We start from the raw sequence: 21293 nt of genomic DNA, 5'->3' as shown, positions 1-21293 counted from the left end.
GGGAAGGTGTGTATGGTTTTCTAGACTGCTTTCTGCTGATTGGGGGTGCTGATAACCTTATGTGGACCCAAAGAAAATTTAGGATTATGGTCAAATTTTGACTGGAGAAGCTTTTCTAGATGTAGAATTCAGAGAAAACTGTAACAGAAGTGCTCTGAAGTGTTGGATCATCTGAACCATCCAGATTTTTCGGGGGGGAGGGTGGTCTTCCTTGATCAAACCTTATTTTGCTTAACCCAGAATGAATCTACAGCCTCTTATTTCCTATGGAAGCAAAAGCAAAGCCTCTTCTCCAAAGTAACATATCTTTTGACTGAAATTTTGAGGTCAAGGCTTTTTCAAAATATGTAAATTGTATTAATCCAGGAACATTTATAATCAAATGTCTTAGCAGCTGTTACTTCTACTTCAGCAGTCAAACAATTCAAAGAAAATACAATGATATACAGTATCTAGATTCTCTGTATATTTTCTGTCTTTATATGGCTTTTAAAAAAATCTGTTTCTTTTATTTTTATATTTAATTTTTGGTTTTTTGAGACAGGGTTTCTTTGTGTATCTTTGACTGTCCTAGATATCATTCTGTAGACCAGGCTGGCCTCAAACTCACAGAGATCTACCTGCCTCTGTCTCCCAAGTGCTGGAATTAAAGGCATGCACTACCATACCCAACTACTCTATTTTTTAAAAAATATTTATTTATTTGTTATGTATACAATATTCTGTCTGTGTGTATGCCTGCAGGCCAGAAGAGGGCACCAGACCTCATTACAGATGGTTGTGAGCCACCATGTGGTTGCCGGGAATTGAACTCAGGACCTTTGGAAGAACAGGCAATGCTCTTAACCACTGAGCCACCTCTCCAGCCCCTACTCTATTTTTTTTAAAGAACTTTCTCTATCCTTTTTATTTTGTATCCCAAGTCTACATATATTTTTAAACACACTGTAAACCATTTAGAGGCTCTCCCCCCATCTGAGTCTGTCTTTACTGTATGCTTCTATCTTTTCCTGACCACATGAGTCTTTAATCAGCTAAGCAATATGGCTAGGATTAAAGCTGCAGCTTTGATGTCTGGCTCCACCCCATTTCTTAGCTTTCTGAGAGTCTAACTTCATGGTGGAGGTACTGGTGGGAGCCATGTTTATTCTACAACTTTGTGGAGTTTCAAGGTCTATGCCACCACCAAGAAGCATGCTCCTGACTGCTCATGAGCATCATTTAAATGTTTGGCGGCAGAGCCTCTTAAAAGAGCTGCAAAGTTTTTGCCACTAACGCTGAGTCAGGAAGCCTCTCTTAAAGCCGCCATGCCTCTGCTTGCCTCTAGCAAACAGAGCCCACCTGAGACAATGCTGCTATCAAGAAGCCATGCTTGATTCTGTTCTTTTGTGTCTAGATTCCCTTTCCAAGCTCTCTCAAGTTTTATGAGGGTATAGTTACCAAATATTGTTGTATGAAACTTTCTGTCCTGCCCAGTCCCTTAGCCAGTCAATCCCAAAGAAACACATAGAGGCTTATATTAATTATAAACCATTTTATCTAATTAGCTCAGGCTTATTATTAATTAGACATTAAAACGTAACCCATAATTCTTGTCAATGTTTAGCCACATGGCTTGGTACCTTTTCTGAGTGCAGCATGTGTAGGCCCTGTGAGTGCTGTCAGAGTCTCTGTGAGTTCATATGTGCATCAGTCCTGTTGTGTCTGGAAGACACTGTTTCTTAGAGTCAGCTCTTAAAAAGTTTCTGTCTGCTCCTCCGCATAACTCCCTGAGCCTTGAGGGAAGGGGTTGATGAAGAAATCCCACTTTAGGACTGAGTGCTCCAAAGTCTCTCACTCTCTGCACGTTGCCCAGTTGGGTCTCTGTGTTAATTACCAGCTACGGAAAGAAGGTTCTCTGTGATGGTTGAATGATACACTGATCTATGGATAGAGTCTGTCAGCAAATCATCTTATTTTTATGTTCCTTTAATAGAATAATAGTAATAGATTTACTCCTAGGACCCAGGGCCTACCTAATCTCATATTCTTGGCCACTTTAGCATTGTCAGATATGGGTTCCATTTTAGAGTGAGTCTTAAATCCAATCAGAAAGTAGTTGGTTACTCCCATAAAGTTTGTATCACTATTTTACAAACATATGTTACAGACTGCTTACTATTGTAGGCCACACAGTTGTAGCTGGATGATATTGGATATTGCTTTTCTCCTTTAGTAGAGTGCAGAGTACCTTCCAGCACCATGAGTGCTAGTCAGTGGGCCTGAAACGTCCAGTAGGGCCTCAGTTTGACTTCTCCATGTTCAATGATATAAGCAAGTGGTGTCTTTAGCAATAGGGCATCAGGTTGTGGAGAGTAACCAAAAGCCTTGGCAATAGCCTATGATGTTTGGAGGGGTCTATGGAACTCCTTTAACCAACAACTTAGTAAGATGTAACCCATTCTTGGCCTGGAGGCTTTACTTGGTGGCATATGATGTCTAGCTGAGACACTGTTTCCCCCATTATATTGAGACTTCATTTAAATTCCTTACGTATGTGTATATATTTTAGGAAGCTTCCACAGAAGTAGGTTTCCACATGACTTTAAATTTTTTATTGATTTATTTATTTTATTTTATGTGTGTTTTCTACATGCATTAATTTGTAACGTGTAACATGTGTGTTTCTGGTACCCACAGACACCTGAAAAGGCATCATATTCCTGGGCACTGAGTTTAGGGATGATTGTGAATGACAATCCTATGGCTTTTCTAAAGGCCTTTAGGGGTGGGCATGGTGGCTCACATCTTTAATCCCAATTAGGAAGGCAGAGACAGGAGGATCTTTGTGATTTTAAGGCCAGCCTGAGTTCCAGGACGTCTTCTATTTCACTAGGGTTTGAGTCTGTTTAAATTGTTTATCTGATCTTGAATTAACTTTTGGTAGGTGGTATATGACAACAAATTATCCATTTGTTTTAGACTTTCCAGTTTGGTGGAATATATATTTTTAAAGTATGCCCTTATGAGTCTCGGGATTTCCTTGGTATCTGTTGTAATGTTTCCCTTTTCACCTCTAATTTTTATTTGATTTTTTTCTTTGTATTTTGGTTAATTTGACTAAATATTTGCCAATCTTTTTGATTTTCTTGAATAACCAACATTGTTTTATTGATTTTTTGTGTGTCCATTTCATTGATTTTAGCTCTGTGTTGATTATTTCTTCCTGTCTACTCCTTTTGGGCATTATTTCTTCTTGTTGTTCTAGAGCTTTCAAGTGTGTCTTTAAGTTACTAATATGTGAACTGTCTGGATTTTTGATGGAGGCACTTAACGCTATGAACTAGCTTCGTAGAGCCATCTTCATTGTGTCCCATAGGTTTGAGTATGCTGTTTTCGTTTTAATTCAGTTTTATAAGTTTTAACTTTCCTTTTTGATTTCTGTCTTGTCCCAATTTTCCTTCAGGAGTTTCGATGAGTTTGAACACGTCCTGCTGTAACTGTATCACATTTTCTTTATTCATTCTTTGGCTGAGGTTGTTTCCAGTGTCTGGCTAGTAAGAATAAAGCTGTAAAAATTTGGTTGAGCAAGTATCCTTGTGGTATATGAAATATCCTTTAGGTACAAGCCAAAGAGTGGTATAGTATGTCCAACTCCCTCTGTATCTGCTGGCGAAATCCCACCTCCTTTACCGCAGAGTTCCTATCTCTCCTCAGAAGTCCTGCCTATTCTCCCCTGCCTAGCTATTGACCATTCAGCTCTTCATTAAACCAGTCAGGTGCCTTAGTCAGGTGAGTCAAAAATAAAGACACATCTTCACAGTAACACCAGAGATTGGGCTTTTTAGTCTGTAGGGTGGGGACTGGGTCCAGCTGTTAGGACAGTTGGAATGTTCTGTGGGTGGAACCTGGCAGTTGGAGGGCCTCAGGGGAAGGGGCCTGGCCACTGGTGTGGCAAGGAGGGGCTTACATCTCCCTCTCTTTTGTTAATTATTGATAAACAGGTTACTGGAAAGGGAGCCATGTTATCATTAGACTTCTTCCTGTTGAAGAGGAGTGTCTAAGTCCTTTGGGTGAACTTGATCTTCACCATCAGGGAGTTACTGGCCTCTGGCTCTGTAGCTAGGGTTTGTTAAACCTGTAGTAGCAACTGATTAAAAGTCTGGTTAGAAATCTTTTGAATCTGTTGTTGAAGAAATCTCGACAAGAAGTTTATAAGGCAGGATGCAGCTAGTAAGATGAAAAGGAGGAGAGGGAATTGAGCAAATAGTATCGATCTACATTGGTCTGTCAATGATCCACTGCCCAGAGGCATCAAGCTATTTCTTGTGTTTTTGGAGATCTACCTGGAGTTGTCAGATCTTGTCTTTCACTATACATGACTGGTTGACATGGAAGCAACACTCCTTCCTGAGGAAGAGACAAAGATTGCCTCTCTCTGCTGTTAGTGAATCTCAGCCCCACCAGTTTTGTAAGCTACAGCTGTCAGTGAGTCTTTGTGGCCCTGGAGGGTAAGGGTGGTCTAAGCCTCCCATTGGAGATCCTGGGTGAACTGAGGACAACCAATGGTAAATAGCTAGGGAGGCAGTCAGTCCTGTCATTCCAGTGGCGACACCAGCTGTCATACCCAGCTAGCGGATATGATCTGAACCTCTCCTTTGTCATGCCACACTGCTATAAACCCCGGGATGGGAACTGGCAAGGGTTCTTCACTGATCCAGCTCCTAGTCTTGGAAAAAGGGACACCAAGGCACAGTCCCAGGTCACCCAGTGGGTAGGCAGCCATAAACTTGAGTGCATAGAGAATTGGGATATTGTGAATGTTTGGGCATTGGGGCTGGGTGGTAGTCCTAAGGGTTATGGTATTATTTCAGTCTGCAGAGTCCAGAGTGCCCACAAAGTGTGTCCCCGAGGAGTTAAAGCAGTCTGTGATACCCAAGAGAGAGACATGGGAGAAATAAGGGCTGTTAGTGATATTTGACTCAGAGCAATGAACAAGCGGTGAGATGAGAGACTCTAGTAAGATGGGCAAGGGCACAAATGGTGGTCATGAGTTTGACCTGGGAGGGACACAGCCAGCATTCTCCAAAGTAGGCAGGTAAAGCAGAGTTTAAGGTCTGAAACAAGAGATGGTGTGATAGGGAGGTGAAATCTAAAAGGGTGATATTAGGAATGTCAGGACTTTTGAGGAACTTTGGACCACTTCTCCCCTGTCTATACCTAGGGGCTGAGACAGTGTTTGATTGTGCCTGATGGACAGCTGTGCTAAATGCAATAGTAAAGTTCACCGATGACTCCTGTCTCCCATCAGGGGTGCCATGGGTCATTAATTAGAATATAAAAGATGGTTATAAAAGGTAGAATGCCTTCCTGAATATGCATCATGTCTCCTATAGGATCAATAAGGGCAGGTGTTTTAGACATTCATTTAGGTGTTATAGGGACAAGTATCTTCTTTGGCAGCTGAGTCAGTCTTTGACAGCCTGATATAGAGCAATTTCCCTGCTCTGTTAGGGTGGGCAACTGGTTAGAGGTGGGGGTCTCCATACGTAAGAGCTACTCTGGACAGGTGTAGATAGGAAGAAATAGAGTATGGGAAAATGAGTTGACATATAAAAGATTTTTAGGTCATTTGTGCAGTGGCAGAAGTTGCCACCATTGAAAATTGAGCATGCCAATTTAAGTCATCAAAATGTACTGTGTCAAGCTGTTTGTAGTAACAGTGAGGCTTCAATAAAATCAGAGTCTGTGGAGGAAGAGATGAGAGGTTGTAAATGAACTCCACTGGAGGGAGTTTCTGTAAGCTCCAAGTGGGAGCTGAGAGGCAAGAGAGAAGCCCAGGAGGGCACGCAGAGAAGACTTCGAGGGTGGAGCTGAGAGACAGGAGGGACAAGGTCACAGAGGCACAGAAGGGCTTCAGGGCACAGCAGGCAGCTCCCAGGTGGAGAGGACAAGGAAACAGGGAGGATTCCAAAGAGAAAGAGGGGTAACCGTCATAGGGTGGGGCCTAGGAGGGTGTAGAAGGTGCCAGATGTAGAAGTGTCCTCCAGAGAGAGGACACTTACTGAGTTGGGGAGGAGAGATGGGTGGATAGAGCAGGTGGAGGAAGAAATGGCTGAAGAGGTAGGCTCTAGAATTTGGGATCAAATATGGTGAGTGGCAGAAGTCAGCAGAACAAGTGATCCATACACCCTTTAGAGAGTCAAATCAGCAACTTGAGTCAGTTTGAAATGTTGAATGAAAAATAAGTGTAGCAACCTCTGCTGTTGCTACCTGAAGAGAGAACTCTGGATGGAGATAGTGTTTGGAGGCCCGTATGTTAGGACATTGGGCAGCGGTGAAAAGAGAAGACAGCGGTGGGTGACCTGAAGGTGAACCTTTCCCATTTGAGTGAGGAAGTTTGGCTTTGCCCAGAGCACACAGGCAAGGTGCCCTTTCTTGGACAGCATGCTCTAATTTTTTTTTTTTTTTGATAAGTATGCAACAGGAAGTTTCCAATTAGTGACCCAGAACACTGAGGGCATATATATCCCTTCTTTTCTGTAACTGGAGAGAAAAGGGGCTAGTTAAGTCCAGAGATGTCAGGCCGGAGCCTGGAGGAGGGCCTGCTGAAGCTTATGAAGTGGTTTAGTAATGAGTGCAAGAGTTCATGTGAGGGACTGATGGCCACTTGGTATAATGGGTGGGCCTGGAGAAAGACAGGAATCCAAGAGTAAGAAACTGGCCATCTCTAGGAATGATAGAATTTCATCCTTGGTGGTGGGGACTGTGGGTGACTGAATTATTTTCTGTCTAGGCTGATGGCCTTGTGAGTTGGAATAGCTAATCCCAGATAAGTAACCTGAGGAGCAGACAGCTGGACCTTAGATGATAAGACCCTACTCCCTACTTCCCCTGCTGAATAGAAAGTTTAGTAAAGGTAGAGGTGTCAGTCTGGCTAATTTGCAGGGGTGGACTACAAAGATCAGAGCCTGGCCAAATAGGTGTGGGGTGTTCCTACTGAGAACTTTAATGGGTCTGTCTCTAAAGCTTTCACTCAGGGTTCAAAAAAAAGAAGCTACAATAAGTGAAGGAAGGGACTAAAATCTGAGGGTTAAAGAAAAAAAATCTACTTACGTGTTTCTTTCTTCCATGTCTCTTCATTGTTCTAGCCTGAGTTCTTGGGGGTACCTATTAGGATTCCTGCATTGTACTGGCTCTGGCTGACAGCGGTGGCCGCATCACATAATAAGAATTACAACAGTAATTCTTTTGGCAATGCAATGTGAGGCTTGAGTTTCTCAGGGCCACCAAGGCAAATAGATTTATACACAGACCAATAACTGTCAGTTATTTATGGCACCAGGTAGGAGTGGTGTGGTTAGTGAAGACTCCTGAGTGGGGTCAACTAAGGATTAAATCAACAAAGGAGGTTAAAAGGGAGAAATCATGTGCTTATCTACGTTCTTTAAGTATCAAGCTAAAATTCTATTGATCAGTAGATTTCATGATTAAGTTAAAAACTTTCTTTTCTCCATGCATTGCTTCCAAGCCTCTCACGCCTTTTCCAACAGGCAGGGTATGCCATGGGTGGTAACTAGGCAATCTGCGGAATCAATAGAGGAATAAGGTAACTTTTGGTCTGCTGTCCACTTTCGTCATGGTTTGCTGCTAAGAGAAGCTTTTTTTTTTCTTTTCTTTCTTTTTCTTTTTTTTTTTTTTTTTTTTTAGCACCTATTGCTTTAAGGTAGTAGAGCAAAGAAAGGAGAGGATTTGAGCTTAATTTGCACAAGAAATGGAACCTGACTTGGCAGGTTTTTAGCAGGTCTGTAGGAAAGTTTACTTTTCCTCAGAGGATGAGCAAATGGGCTGATTACCTTTATCTTGTTATCTTCTCAGGGTAGACAGTGCAGTAAACCTCTAAGCTAAAATCGTGGGTTAAATAAACTCAGATGAAGGTAAATGCCTGGGAATCTTTCAGTGTGGGGTTAGTTTAGGCTATTGTTTTTTTTTTCTCTGTAAGTGAGATAAAACCAGGGCATGCACATTTTCTATCCATCTAGTGACTATGAATCACCAGTTTTAGGCATGTAGTAATTTTATGTCCTTGGATGCCTGGGAATGTCTTAAATGAAGTACTTTTGCCTGGACACTTAACACTGACCAAATGCCTACTAATAAAGATAATTGCAGGAAGGCAGATCTCTACGTTTACATTGGAGGAAGGAACAAAGGAACAAAGACCTGGTAGCGGGAAACAGGTTTTTTAACTGGGTGACTATAGTTAGGAAATGTTTTAAATATATCTCAAATGAATAGGGGAAATTGTGCCCAATAAATGATCAAATAATGCTGAACTGTGGGAAATAAATCCCAAGCTTGTAACAGATGGGGATAGATGCTGTGGGACAATGATCTTGTACCCTGTAAAGATTTGTCACTTGTATTGGTTTAATAAAATGCCGATTGGCCAGTAGCCAGGCAGGAAGTATAGGTGGGGTGAACAAAACAGAATTCTGGGAAGAGGAAAAGCTCAGTCTTGCCGTGGTCACCTAGCTGCAGAGGATGCAAGATGAGAATGCCTCACTGATAAAAGGTACCAAGACAAGCGGCTAACACAGATTAGAATTATGGGTTAGTGGAAGATGTAAGAGTTAGTTAATAAGAAACCCTGGGCTACTGTGTGTTTCTTTGGGACTGAATGGTTGTGGGAGAGGGCAGGACAGAAACTTCTGTCAACAGATAAACTACAAGACAAATCTACAGCAAGAAACAGCCAGTTCATTCATAAGGCAATAATTCCAAAACACCTTGCATCTTGGCTTAATCCTCCACTAGAATTTTTGATCCTGATGGGTTTACTTCATGAAAAGATGGCTGAGTATAAAATAAAAGATTACTGTATAATCTGTGGCTTGTAGCATGTTCCAGAACCCCTGGGGTAGGACAGTCCAGGAGAATTGGGTGGAAAGATGAGTATCTAGCTCACTCCAGGTAAAAACAAAGATACTTTGTTACTAGGGATCTAGAGGTGTGGAAAAGAAGGCATTCTTCAAGTCTAGGATGGAGAAATGGGAGGTCTCTGAGGGGATGGTGGAGAGGAGAGTACAGAGGTTGGGTGCTGCAGGGTAGAGGGAGCCACTGCTGAGTTGTTAGGTCAGACATCCTGAACCAAGCAGTAGGTTCTATTGGGTATTTTAATTGCTAGTATGGGGGAAAAAGTGGGGTGCTAAAGTTTCTTTCTTAAAGGTCATAGATAAGAGGCTTAAGTCCCCTGAAGCTATGGAGAGAGCCTGGGTGATATATTTGATGAGGCTGGGGTAAAACCATTACCCTAACCTGACAATAGAGAAATGAGAAGGAGCCCTCAGTGTCCAGAAGGAGAGGGAGGGACTGCTCTGATACTGTGATGTCAACCCAAGGCTCCCAGTCAGAGAGCAGTGATCAGGTCAAGAGCACAGGCCCCATCAGTAGTCCATGACCAAATCAGCTGAAGGGTGATCTGGGCTTGATGTCTTCATGCCTTCAGGGACATGTGTAACATGAGGACTGGCTTGTTGGGGTATCTGTTCCCACCCGGTACCCCACAACCGGCAAGTCCCAGAGAAAATCAATCACACAGAGATCTCTATAAGTTATAAAGCTGATTGGCCCATTAGATAAGGCTACTTATTAGTTCTTATAACATATATTACCCCATTATCCTTATCTACATTAGCCATGTGGCTTGGTACATTTTTCAGCTGTCAGCTCACATGTTGCTTCTCTGTGATCTGGGCAGGAATGGCAGAGGAAGCTTTCTGCTTCCCAGAATTCTCCTGTTCTCATTGCATCACCTCTCCTTCCTGTCTGGTTTTCCCGCCTATACTTCCTGCCTGACCAATCAGCGTTTTATTAAAATACATGATTGACAGAATACAGATAATTCTCCCGCACCAGACATGGGGGCAGTTAATACCCCAGTGCTCTCCTTGATGGTACCTTGGACATAGCCAGGTGGTTTATGAGAGTTCAGATAGGCCCAGGCCCAATGACCTTCCAGACCACATTTAAAAGAGGGACCCTGAGGTTTTTGGTCTTTGGGAGGCCAGGGAGCCTGGGCAGATGGCCAGTCAAAAGGCCTTCACCAGCATCAGGTATTTTTGTTTTCAGGTTTTTTATCTCTCCCATGATACACCTTAAAGGCATTGCTAAGACTTCTGCCTGTGGAGTCAGGGGTTCTTTCTCTGGACGTTTAAGTTTGGCCCTAATGTCAGGGAACCTCTGGGAGAAGAAGTAGGTCCTAAGGAGTTGTTTTCCACCAGGGGTCTCTGGAATCAGACTGGTTTATTACAAGGGGACCTTTGCGGGTTGGTCTAGGAATTGAGATGGGTTATCATGTTTATCCTGAATGACCTCTTGGAATTTTTTCATTTACTGCTTTAAGGGTAACCTTGTGAAGACCATCTAGAAGGCAAGTTACAAACTGATCTCTAGCAAGGATGCCTCCTGGAGTATTGTGATTTCATTCAGGGTCCTGGTCAGGGACTGCCTCACCTGACTGGGTGGGCAGTGTGTGCTGGGGTGGGAGACAGGGAAGAAAAGAAGGGAATGTGGGTTGAGGTGGACGAGGGGGAGGCTTGTCTGTGTGATCAAAAACAGTGGAGAATCATCTGGTTTGGGCCTCAGGAGGTGTTTTTTTCATTGGTTGACTTATGCCACATAGATACTTCTAATCAAAATGGGAGTGAGGTCACATGGTAAAGTTTATCCTTTCCAACCCTAGCAAAGATGACTGTCAGGCACATGGCCGCCTCCACTCCAATGTGAGGGACTGCAGCTAAGATGACCTTTAATATTACCTATGTATAGATTTTTAACTGTCAACTCTGGTGTTATGAATTTTAAATTAACCCTTTTGTTACAGATTTTACAGGGTTTTAATATCATACCCAATATGCTTACAAATTTCAAAGTATAGAAAGTTTACACAATAGTTTTACAAATCTTGAGATAAGATTTATTTCTTAGCAAAAGTTTTAGAGTTAAACAAAAACCAAAGAAGTATGAGATAGTAGCAGTGGTCCCATTGGGTGCATTCTGCCCCTTTATTCCCTTTATTTTGTTTTGCTCTTCTTTCTCTGTCACATAATCAGGTGACTCGCCTGATATGGAATGGAAATTTTGGAAGAAACCTTTCAATAAGCATGCTTGGATCTAGAGGAGGGAGGGCATACCCCAACTCCAGAGCCAGCTTTTAACTGGAGTGGGGACTGCATAAAGCAACACTAATGACACTCACACTGAAAAGACACCTGAGTCCTGTAAGAGGAGACTGCTCGTTCATTTCCCTGCTGCCCAGACCCGAGTAATCACACAGAAACTGTATTAGTTACAGCACTGCTTGGCCAATGGCTTATGCATATTCTTATTTAGTTGTTATATCTTAAATTAACCCAGTTCTATTAATCTGTGTGTCACCATGAGGCCGTGGCCTGCTGGTAAGTTTCTGGCATCTTTCTCCTTTGGCAACTACATGGTATCTTCCTGACTCTTCTTTTCTCCCTGCATTCAGTTTAGTTTTCCTGCCTACCTCTAATCTCCCCTACCATAATCCAAAGCAGCTTCTTTATTAACCAATGGTAATAAAACATATTTACAGCATACAGAGAGGAAATCCCACATCAGAGTCCCTGTAAAACTGAGCTTAGTAAGCTGAGAACAAAGAAGGCTTAGAGATGGGAAACTCTTGAGTCGTATGTAGTTATAGACAGAGGATGCTGCAGGAGTGGGGAGCTGAGAGAAGCACCAGCCAGAGAAGAGAATGTGCTGGGTGTCTGCATGTGCTGCTGACCTACTCCTTTGCCTTCTCTTCCTCCTGCTAGGTCTGGTACCTGGCTCACTTAGCAAACTTACAGATCTGTCTATGGTACCCTAAAAGACAGGACGTTTATATAGTGTGTGTGTGTGAGACCAGACAAAAACAAACAGGACTTAGAGTGGAGAAAAGAGAAATAGATAATGGGGAATCTCTTTCCATTTCTCCAATTGCTCACAGTACTTGTAAATTGTATTAGGAACTAGGATGCCATTAGGTGGTCCTTTGGATTGATTATCTAAGAGGTATTGTTGTCAAATTTGATTGCAAAAGTGAATAAATTTAGGGCCCTTCAGGCCCGGTTTAGTTGGTAGAGACTGGAGATTTTGTAAACGGTGTCCCAAGGGTAATGAGAGGGTATGGAAGACACGTTCCCATGGATGAGAGAGAAGGAAAATGCCACTGTAACCTGTAGTTGTAGGTGTCTCAGGACTCAGGGGGCACTGAACTAAGACCAGGCTATTCAATGGATCGTCACCTCACTCAGTGAGAATCAGGGGCTTAGCCTGGGTAAGCCAGAGGAGAGGCTTGGTTCCAGGGCTTTCATAGAGGTGAGAGGGTGAGAACCAAGGCCTGTAAGAGAGGGCTCTCATCTGCAGGGAATGGTTGGGAATGGGGTCACAAAAGGGTGACCTAAAGGGCCGAAAGGAGCTGTGGGATCACAGGCAGCTCCAAAGGGAAGATGGGAGAGCAGGGCAGAAAGAGGCCCAGTTGGGGGAGGGGGTCAGGTGAAGAGGGCCAGCTGTAGTCTTGAAGACTGTAACTGGGGTAGCTCCACCTCAAGAGTACCAGAGGAGTGCCAGACACTCAGCAGTCACTTTCTCAGACTCAGGGAAATCTTTACACTGACCAAAGGGGAAACTTACCTAATTGCCTCTGGTGGATGGGGTGCTGAGCAAGCAATGAACTGGAAGGTGTGTCTGTTGTAGGTGGACTAGAGATGAGGGTCAGGGTCCTAGTGCAGTTTAGGCCTCTAAGGGGGAATTCAGGCATTAAAGAGTGCCTATCCAGGGTTTCAGTACCAAATATAAGCATTACAACCCAGAAGGAAAGGAATCCAGACAGGCAGGAGTCAAAGAATACCACAAAATTACACTGCACAACAAACCTCACACAAGAGTTTTATTGGGAGGAGAACTCCCCCTTCCCCCCAGGAGGATGGCTGCCTCTGTGCAGGTGAGAAACAGCAGGGAACTGAACAGAAGGCAAGGTTTATATAGATTTTTTTGTGGAGGTGGCTTGAAACTTTGCAGGGTTGGGATTGGTGGGATTTCAAGTCCAGAGCTTGGACTTTTTACTCTGTAGGGCAACAGCTGATAGGTAGGACAGTTAGAGTGTTCCACAGAGTGAGTAGAACCTGGCAGTTGGAGGAATGAAGAGGGGGAGGGCAGGGGCCTGGCTACTGGTGTGACTTGAGGGACTTCCAAAGGCATGGCAGTGGGACAGTGGGTGGAAACAGAAGGAGTGCCAATAGTGTGGGTCTTTGGGTTCCTAAACCGAGGGAATGGAGGAGATCTGAGGACAGGTGGAGGACTCTTTTTTTTTGAAAGTAAATTTTATTAAATTATAAAAGTTTCCATTTCCGCCCCTCTTCCCAACACCCTCCCACTCCCCCCACTCCCTCTCCTCCTCCCTCTTCGTCCCTTAGGGCAGTCAGGGTTTCCTGCCCTGTGGGAAGTTCAAGTTCCTCCCCCCCTCCCTCCAGGTCCAGGAAGGTGAGTATCCAAACAGACTAGATCCCCAAAATCCAGTATATGCAGAGGAAACAAGTCCCAGTATCATAGTCAATGGCTTTTCAGAAAGACTTCGGGCCAGCCACATTCAGAGAATCCGGCCAAATTCCGAGAATCTGGTTAGATCACGTCCTTGTTCAGTCCCAGTCCAACTGGCCTTGGTAAACTCTCATTAGATCCGTTCCCTTGTATCAGTGGGTGATAGCATCCCTCGCAGTCCTGATTTAATTTTTCATGTTCTTCCTCCTTCTGCTCCTCATTTGGACCTTGGGGGGCTCAGTCCGGTGCTCCAATGTGGGTCTCCGTCTGTATCGCTGTCCTTCGCCAGATGAAGGATCTATGGTGATAAGCAAAATATACATCAGTATGGTTATGGGCCACGGCCGGTTCAGGCACCCTCTCCTCTGTCCAGAGAACAATCTGGGGGATCTCTCCTTGGACCTGGGATCCCATATATAATCAAGTCTCCTGTAAACCCTAAAATGACTCCCTTAGTTGAAATATATTCTTCCCTGATCCCATATTCATCCTTCCTCCCTACCCCCCCCCCATCCCAGGCCACCGAGCTTTCCCCATTCCTCCCCTACTCCCTTCTCTCTAACCCTCTCCCCTTCCATCAACCCTCCCACCCCCCTCATGCACCTGAGGTTACCTGGGACTCTTGTCTATTTCCTACCTCCTGGCGGATAGCTAAATAATCTTCATCAGGTTCATCTTCTTATTTAGCTTCTCTAGGATCACGAATAATAGGCTCAAAGACCTTTAATTATGGTTAGAATCCACTTATGAGTGAATACATACCGTGTTCCTTTTTTTGGGTCTGGCTTACCTCACTCAGTAAAGCGTTTTCTATTTCCATCCATTTGCATGCAAAATTCAAGATGTCATTGTTTTTTACCGCTGAGTAAAACTCTAATGTCTATATGTTCCACACCTTTTTTAACCATTCTTCTATTGAGGGGCACCTAGGCTGTTTCCAGGTTCTGGCTATTACAAATAGTGCTGCTATGAACATAGTAGAACAAATGCTTTTGTAGTATGTTAGGGAATCTCTAGGGTATATTCCCAAGAGTGGAATTGCTGGGTCCTGAGGGAGGTTGACTCCCAGTTTCCTGAGAAACCGCCACACTGATTTCCACAGTGGCTGCACGAGTTTGCATTCCCACCAACAATGGATGAGTGTTCCCCTCACCCAGGTGGAGGACTCTTACCTTTTATCAGCAGTTTTGATTGAGATTGCTTTGACCCTGTAGATTGCTTTTGGTAGGATGGCCATTTTTTATACTATTAATCCTACCAATCCATATACCTAGGAGATCTTTTCATTTTCTACCTTCCTCATGAATTTATTTCTTCAGGATTTTTAAGTTTCATCACAGTGGTCTTCCACATCCTTGTCTCAGTCAGTGTTCTATTGCTGTGAAGAGTTGCCATGGTCAAGGCAGCTTTATAAAAGAAAGTATTGAATTGGGGGCTGGTTTACAGTTTCAGATGTTTAGTTTGTTAACATCATGGCAAGCAGCATGGCTGCACGGGTAGAGCTGGAGCAGTATCTGAGCTCTACATCCTGATCTGTAGGCAGCAGGCAGAGAGAGAGAGAGAGAGGAAAAAAGAGAAAGGGAGTGGGGAGAGACTAGGCCTAGAGCGGGCCTTTGAAACCTCAAAGCCCACCCAAGTGACACACTTCCTCCAACAAGGTCACACCTCCTGATCTTTTCAAACAGTGACTAAGCATTTCAATATATGAGTGTACGGGACCATTCTTATTTAAACCACACTTGGATAAGTCTGTTCCAAGATATTTTATTTTTTTTTAAGGCTATTGAGAGTAGGATTGTTTTGCTGATTTCCTTCTCAGTATGCTTGTTATTGATGTATGGGCTGGCTATTGATTTTCATATGTTAATTTTGTATCTTGTCACTTTGTTAAGTGTTTATTAATTCTAAGGGTTTTCTGGTGAAGTTTTTAAGATTTCTTATGCACAAAATCATATCATCTGCAAATAGATTTACTTTTCTTTTCCTGTTGGTGAACCTTTTTGCTTCCTTCTTTTGTCTTACTGCTTTGGCCAAGACCTCAGTACCTTGTTGAATGAAAGTGGAGATGGTTGTTGTCTTGTTCATGGTTTTAGTGGAAATGCTTTGAGTTTTTCCTCATTTGATATAATGTTTCCTGTAGCCTGTATGTTGAGATATGATGGTTCTTCTGAATTATTTTAGGACTTTTAATATGAAGGGATGTTAGATTTTGTTAAAAGCTTCCTCCTCACCCCCCCCCCCCCCCCGCTTCTTTGGTGTCTGGGCAAGACTGGGGAAAGAGTTTCCTCCTTCCCAGAATTCTCCTGTTCTCATTGCTCTACCTCTACTTCCTGTCTTGTTGTCCTGCCTATACTTTTTGCCTAGCTACTGGCCAATTAGCATTTATTTAAAACATAATTGACAGAATATAGACAATTCCCCCACACCACTTCCCCCTCTTTTTTTTTTTTAAGGAAAATATCCATAGTTTATTTTTTGGGAATGTGGGTGTATTATTCCAGGCTACTTCCTGCTGGTTAGGGGTGCTGATAATCTTATGGGGACCTAAAGAAAATTTTGAATTATGATCAAGTCCTGACTGTAGTATCCTGTGAGGTGGCTCAACCCTGATTTGCTCATGTCCCGGGACTGGGTTTGCTCCTGGCTTCTGCTCCTGTGGAGCTTGTTATCTCTGTGTCCTAGGTAGCTGGTTCAGTCCCACTCTGGTTCCGGTGGAGATCGCAGACTCTTAACATCTCAGGCAGCATATTGAATCTGTTCTGGATGTAGAACTCTGACATCTGGGCCATCTGTTCCTACCGGAGGATTCTCAGGTGGTCTTCCTTGATCAAACCTGATTTTAATTAACTCAGAATGAATCCACAGCCTATCATTTCCTGTGAAAGCAAAAGCAAAATCTCTTCTCCAAAGTGACATACCTTTTGACTTCAATTTTGAAGTTAAGGTATTTTCAAAATATCTTTCTTGGATTAATTCAGCAGCATTTATAAGCAAATATCTTTTAGCAGCTGTTGTTCCTTCCTCAGCATTCAAACAATTCAAAGAGAGCATAACAACATACAGTATCAAGATTCTCTGCGTATTTTTCATCTTTATGTGGCTTTATTTTAGCCTCTATTTCTTTTATTTTACTTTTTGGTTTTTTGAAATAGGTCCTCTGTGTATCTTTGTCCTGGAACTCATTCTGTAGACCAGACTGTCCTTGAACTCAGAGATCTGCCTATCTCTGCCTCCCAAGTGCTGGGATTAAAAGTGTGTGCTACCATGCCTTGAACTCATAGAGATCTGTCTGCCTCTGCATCCCAGGCATTAGGATTAAAGGCATGTGCCACCAAACCCAACTATTCTCTTTTTTATTTTAAGGACTTTAACCTTTTTATTTACTCTCTCAAGCTTGCATATAATTTTAAACACATAGTAAACCATTTAGAGTTTTTTTTTAATCTTTGAATCTCTCTTTATTGGATCTCTCTTTCTCTTTTTCTGACAACATGAGTCTTTAATTTGCTAAGCAGTATGGGTAGGATTAAAGCTGTGGCTTTGACGGCTGGATCCAGCCCATTCCTTAGCTTTCTGAGATTCCAGGCTCATGCTGGAGCCATGTGTATTGCCACAACTCTATGGTGTTTCAAGGTCCTTGCCAGAAAGCAGGCTGCAGCAGTGTGCTCACAAACTGCACTCAAATGCTTTGTAGTTGGACTGCCTGCCTGAAAGAGTCAGAGTTTGCCCTGGCAAGACGGCCCAGAAAGCCAGCATTTTTTATTTTTTTTATTAATTTATAAAAGTTTCTACCTCCGCCCCTCCTCCCAATACCCTCCCACTCCCCCCACTCCCTCCACTCCCTCTCCTCCTCCCTCTCCAGGCCTAAGAACAGTCAGGGTTTCCTGCCCTGGGGGAAGTTCAAGTTCCTCCCCCCCCTCCAGGTCTAGGAAGGTGAGCATCCAAACAGACTGGGATCCCAAAAAGCCAGTACATGCAGAGGAAACAAGAGTCCCAGAGCCATTATCAGTGGCTTCGCAGACAGTCCCAATATTAGCCACATTTAGAGAATCCAGTTTGATCACATGCTCGTTCAGTCCCAGTCCATCTGGCCTTGGTGAGCTCTCATTAGATCAGTCCCCTTGTATCAGTGGGTGAGCTCACCCTTCACGGTCCTGATTTCCTTGTTCATATTCTCTCTCCTTCTGCTCCTCATTTGGACCTTGGGGGCTCAGTCCAGTGCTCTTATGTGGGTCTCTGTCTCAATCTCCATCCATCATTGGATGAAGGTTCCCTCTGATCCTGACTTCCTTGTTCATGTTCTCTCTCTCTCCTTCTGCTTCTCATTTGGACCTTGGGGACTCAGTCCAGTGCTCCAATGTGGGTATCTGTCTCAATCTCCATCCATTATCGGGTGACGGTTCCCTCTGAACCTGACTTCCTTGCTCACGTTCTCCCTCCCTCTGCTTCTCATTTGGACCTAGGGAGTTAAGTCCAGTGTTCCAATGTGGGTCTCTGTCTCTATCTCCATCCATCGCCAGATGAGGGTTCTATGGTGATATGCAAAATATTCGTCAGTATGGTTATGGGCCAAGGCCAGTTCAGGCACCCTCTCCTCTGCTGTCCAGGGAACAACCTAGGGAACTCTCCTTGGACTTGGGAACCCCTCTAGAATCAAGTCTCTTGCAAACCCTAAAATGGCTCCCTTAGTTGAAATATATACTTACCTGCTCCCATATCCATCCTTCCTCCCTCCTCCCCATCCCATTCCCCCAAGCTTTCCCCAGTCCTCTCCTACTCCCTTCTCTCTAACCATCTCCCCTCCCCCCCCGTGCACCAAAGGTTGCCTGGCAATCTTGTCTACTTCCAGTATCCAGGAGGATAACTATATGATTTTCTTTAGGTTCACCTTCTTATTTAGCTTCTCTAGGATCACAAATTATAGGCTCAAAGACCTTTAATTATGGCTAGAATCCACTTATGAGTGAGTACATACCATATTCCTCTTTTTGTGTCTGGGTTACCTCACTCAGTAAAGCGTTTTCTATTTCCAACCATTTGCATGCAAAATTCAAGATGTCATTGTTTTTTACTGCTGAGTAAAACTCTAATGTATATATGTTCCACACCTTCTTTAACCATTTTTCTATTGAGGGGCACCTAGGTTGTTTCCAGGTTCTGGCTATTACAAATAGTGCTGCTATGAACATAGTTGAACAAATGCTTTTGTGGTATGATAGGGCATCTCTTGGGTATATTCCCAAGAGTGGAATTGCTGGGTCCTGAGGGAGGTTGACTCCCAGTTTCCTGAGAAACTGCCACACTGATTTCCACAGTGGCTGCACAAGTTTGCATTCCCACCAACAATGGATGAGTGTTCCCCTCTCTCCACATCCTCTCCAGCATAGACTATTATTAGTGCTTTTGAGTTTAGCTAATCTGACCGGTGTAAAATGGTATCTCAAAGTTGTTTTGATTTACATTTCCCTGATCGCTAAGGAGGTTGAGCATGACTGTAGGAGTCTTTTGGCCATTCGAAGTTCTTCTGTTGAGAATTCTCTGTTCAGATCAGTACCCCATTTTTTAATTGGGTTAATTAGAGTTTTAGTGTCTAGTTTCTTGAGTTCTTTGTATATTTTGGAGATCAGACCTTTGTCTGATGAGGGGTTGGTGAAGCTCTTCTCCCAGTCGGTAGGTAGCCTTTTTGTCTTACTGACAGTGTCCTTTGCTTTATAGAAGCTTCTCAGTTTCAGGAGGTCCCATTTATTCATCGATTCTCTTATTGTCTGTCCTACTGGGGTTCTACCTAGGAAGTGGTCTCCTGTGCCTATGTCTTGTAGTCTATACTTCCCACTTTCTCTTCTATCAGGTTCAGAGCGGTCATATTAATGTTGATGTCTTTAATCCATTTGGACTTGAGTTTTGTGCATGGTGATAGATATGGATCTACTTTCATTCTTCTACAGGTTGACATCCAGTTATGCCAGCACCATTTGTTAAAAATGCTATCCTTCTTCCATTGTATACCTTTAGCTCCCTTATCGAAAATCAGGTATTCATAGGTTTGTGGGTTAATATCTGGGTCTTCTATTCGATTCCATAGGTCGACTTTTCTGTTCTTATGCCAATACCAAGCTGTTTTCAATACTGTAGCTCTGTAATAGAGTTTGAAGTCAGGGATGGTTATACCTCCAGAAGTTCCTTTATTATATAAGATTGTTTTGGCTATCCTGGGTTTTTTGTTTTTCCATATAAAGTTGATTATTGTTCTCTCAAGGTCTGTGAAGGATTTTGATGGGGATTGCATTGAATCTATAGATTGCTTTTGGTAAAATTGCCATTTTTACTATGTTGATCCTCCCAATCCAAGAGCAGGGGAGATCTTTCCATTTTCTGATATCCTCTTCAATTTCTTTCTTCAAAGACTTAAAGTTCTTGTCAAATAGGTCTTTCACTTCCTTGGTTAGAGTTACCCCAAGGTATTTTATGCTATTTGTGGCTATCGTGAAAGGTGAAGTTTCTCTGATTTCCCTCCCTGCTTCTTTATCCTTTGTGTATAGTAGGGCAACTGATTTTTTGGAGTTGATCTTGTACCCTTCCACCGTACTAAAGGTATTTATCAGCTGTAGGAGTTCTTTGGTAGAGTTTTTGGGATCGCTTATGTACACTATCATATCATCTGCAAGCAACGAGAGTTTAGCTCTTCCTTTACGATTCGAATCCCCTTGATCCCCTTATGTTGTCTTATTGCTATTGCTAGAACTTCAAGCACTATATTGAAGAGGTATGGGAAGAGTGGACAGCCTTGTCGTGTTCCTGATTTTAGTGGAATGGCTTTGAGTTTCTCTCCATTCAGTTTGATGTTAGCTGTCGACTTGCTGTAAATAGCTTTTATTATATTTAGATATGATCCTTGTATCCCCAATCTCTTCAACACCTTTTTCATAAAGGGGTGTTGAATTTTGTCAAATGCTTTTTCAGCATCTAATGAAATGATCATATGATTTTTTTCTTTCAGTTTATTTATATGATGGATTACATTGATAGATTTGCGTATGTTGAACCAGTCCTGCATCTCTGGGATGAAGCCTACTTGATCATAATGGATAATTTTCTAATGTTTTCTTGGATTCAGTTTGCCAGTATTTTGTTGAGAATTTTTGTGTCGATGTTCATGAGTGAGATTGGCCTGTAATTCTCTTTCTTGGTTGTGTCTTTATGTGGTTTTGGTACCAGGGTAACTGTAGCTTCATAAAAAGAATTTGGCAATGACTCTTCTGTTTCTATATTGTGAAATACATTAATAAGTGTAGGTATTAGCTCTTCTTGGAAGTTCTGGTAGAATTCTGCAGTGAAACCATCTGGTCCTGGGCTCTTTTTGGTAGGGAGGTTTTTGATAACAGCTTCTAATTCTTCGCGACTAACAGGTCTATTTAGATTTTTCACGTGGTCTTGATTTAACTTTGGTAAATGATACTTATCTAAAAACAAGTCCATTTCTTGTACATTTTCCAACTTTGTTGCATATAAGCTTTCATAGTAAGATCTAATGATTCTCTGAATTTCCTCTGTGTCTGTGGTTATGTTCTCCTTTTCATTTCTGATCTTATTAATTTGCGTGTTCTCTCTCTGCTGTTTGATTAGTTTGGCTAGGGACTTATCAATCTTGTTTATTTTCTCCAAGAACCAACTCTTTGTTTTATTGATTCTTTGGATTGTTTTCTGTG

At 42.8% G+C, this 21293-nt stretch overlaps 1 protein-coding gene across 1 annotated transcript in view; it reads left to right on the top strand.

Moving 5' to 3' along the window:
• Positions 1-21293, top strand: part of Dtd1 (D-aminoacyl-tRNA deacylase 1) — a 186853-nt gene that overhangs the window by 6324 nt on the left and 159236 nt on the right. The gene's annotated exons all lie outside the window — the stretch shown is intronic.

The sequence above is a fragment of the Myodes glareolus genome, chromosome 10 (genome assembly GCF_982192425.1).
Source record: "Myodes glareolus chromosome 10, mMyoGla1.1, whole genome shotgun sequence".
Classification (NCBI taxonomy): Eukaryota; Metazoa; Chordata; class Mammalia; order Rodentia; family Cricetidae; genus Myodes; species Myodes glareolus.
This window is presented reverse-complemented; position numbering and strand designations above follow the sequence as displayed.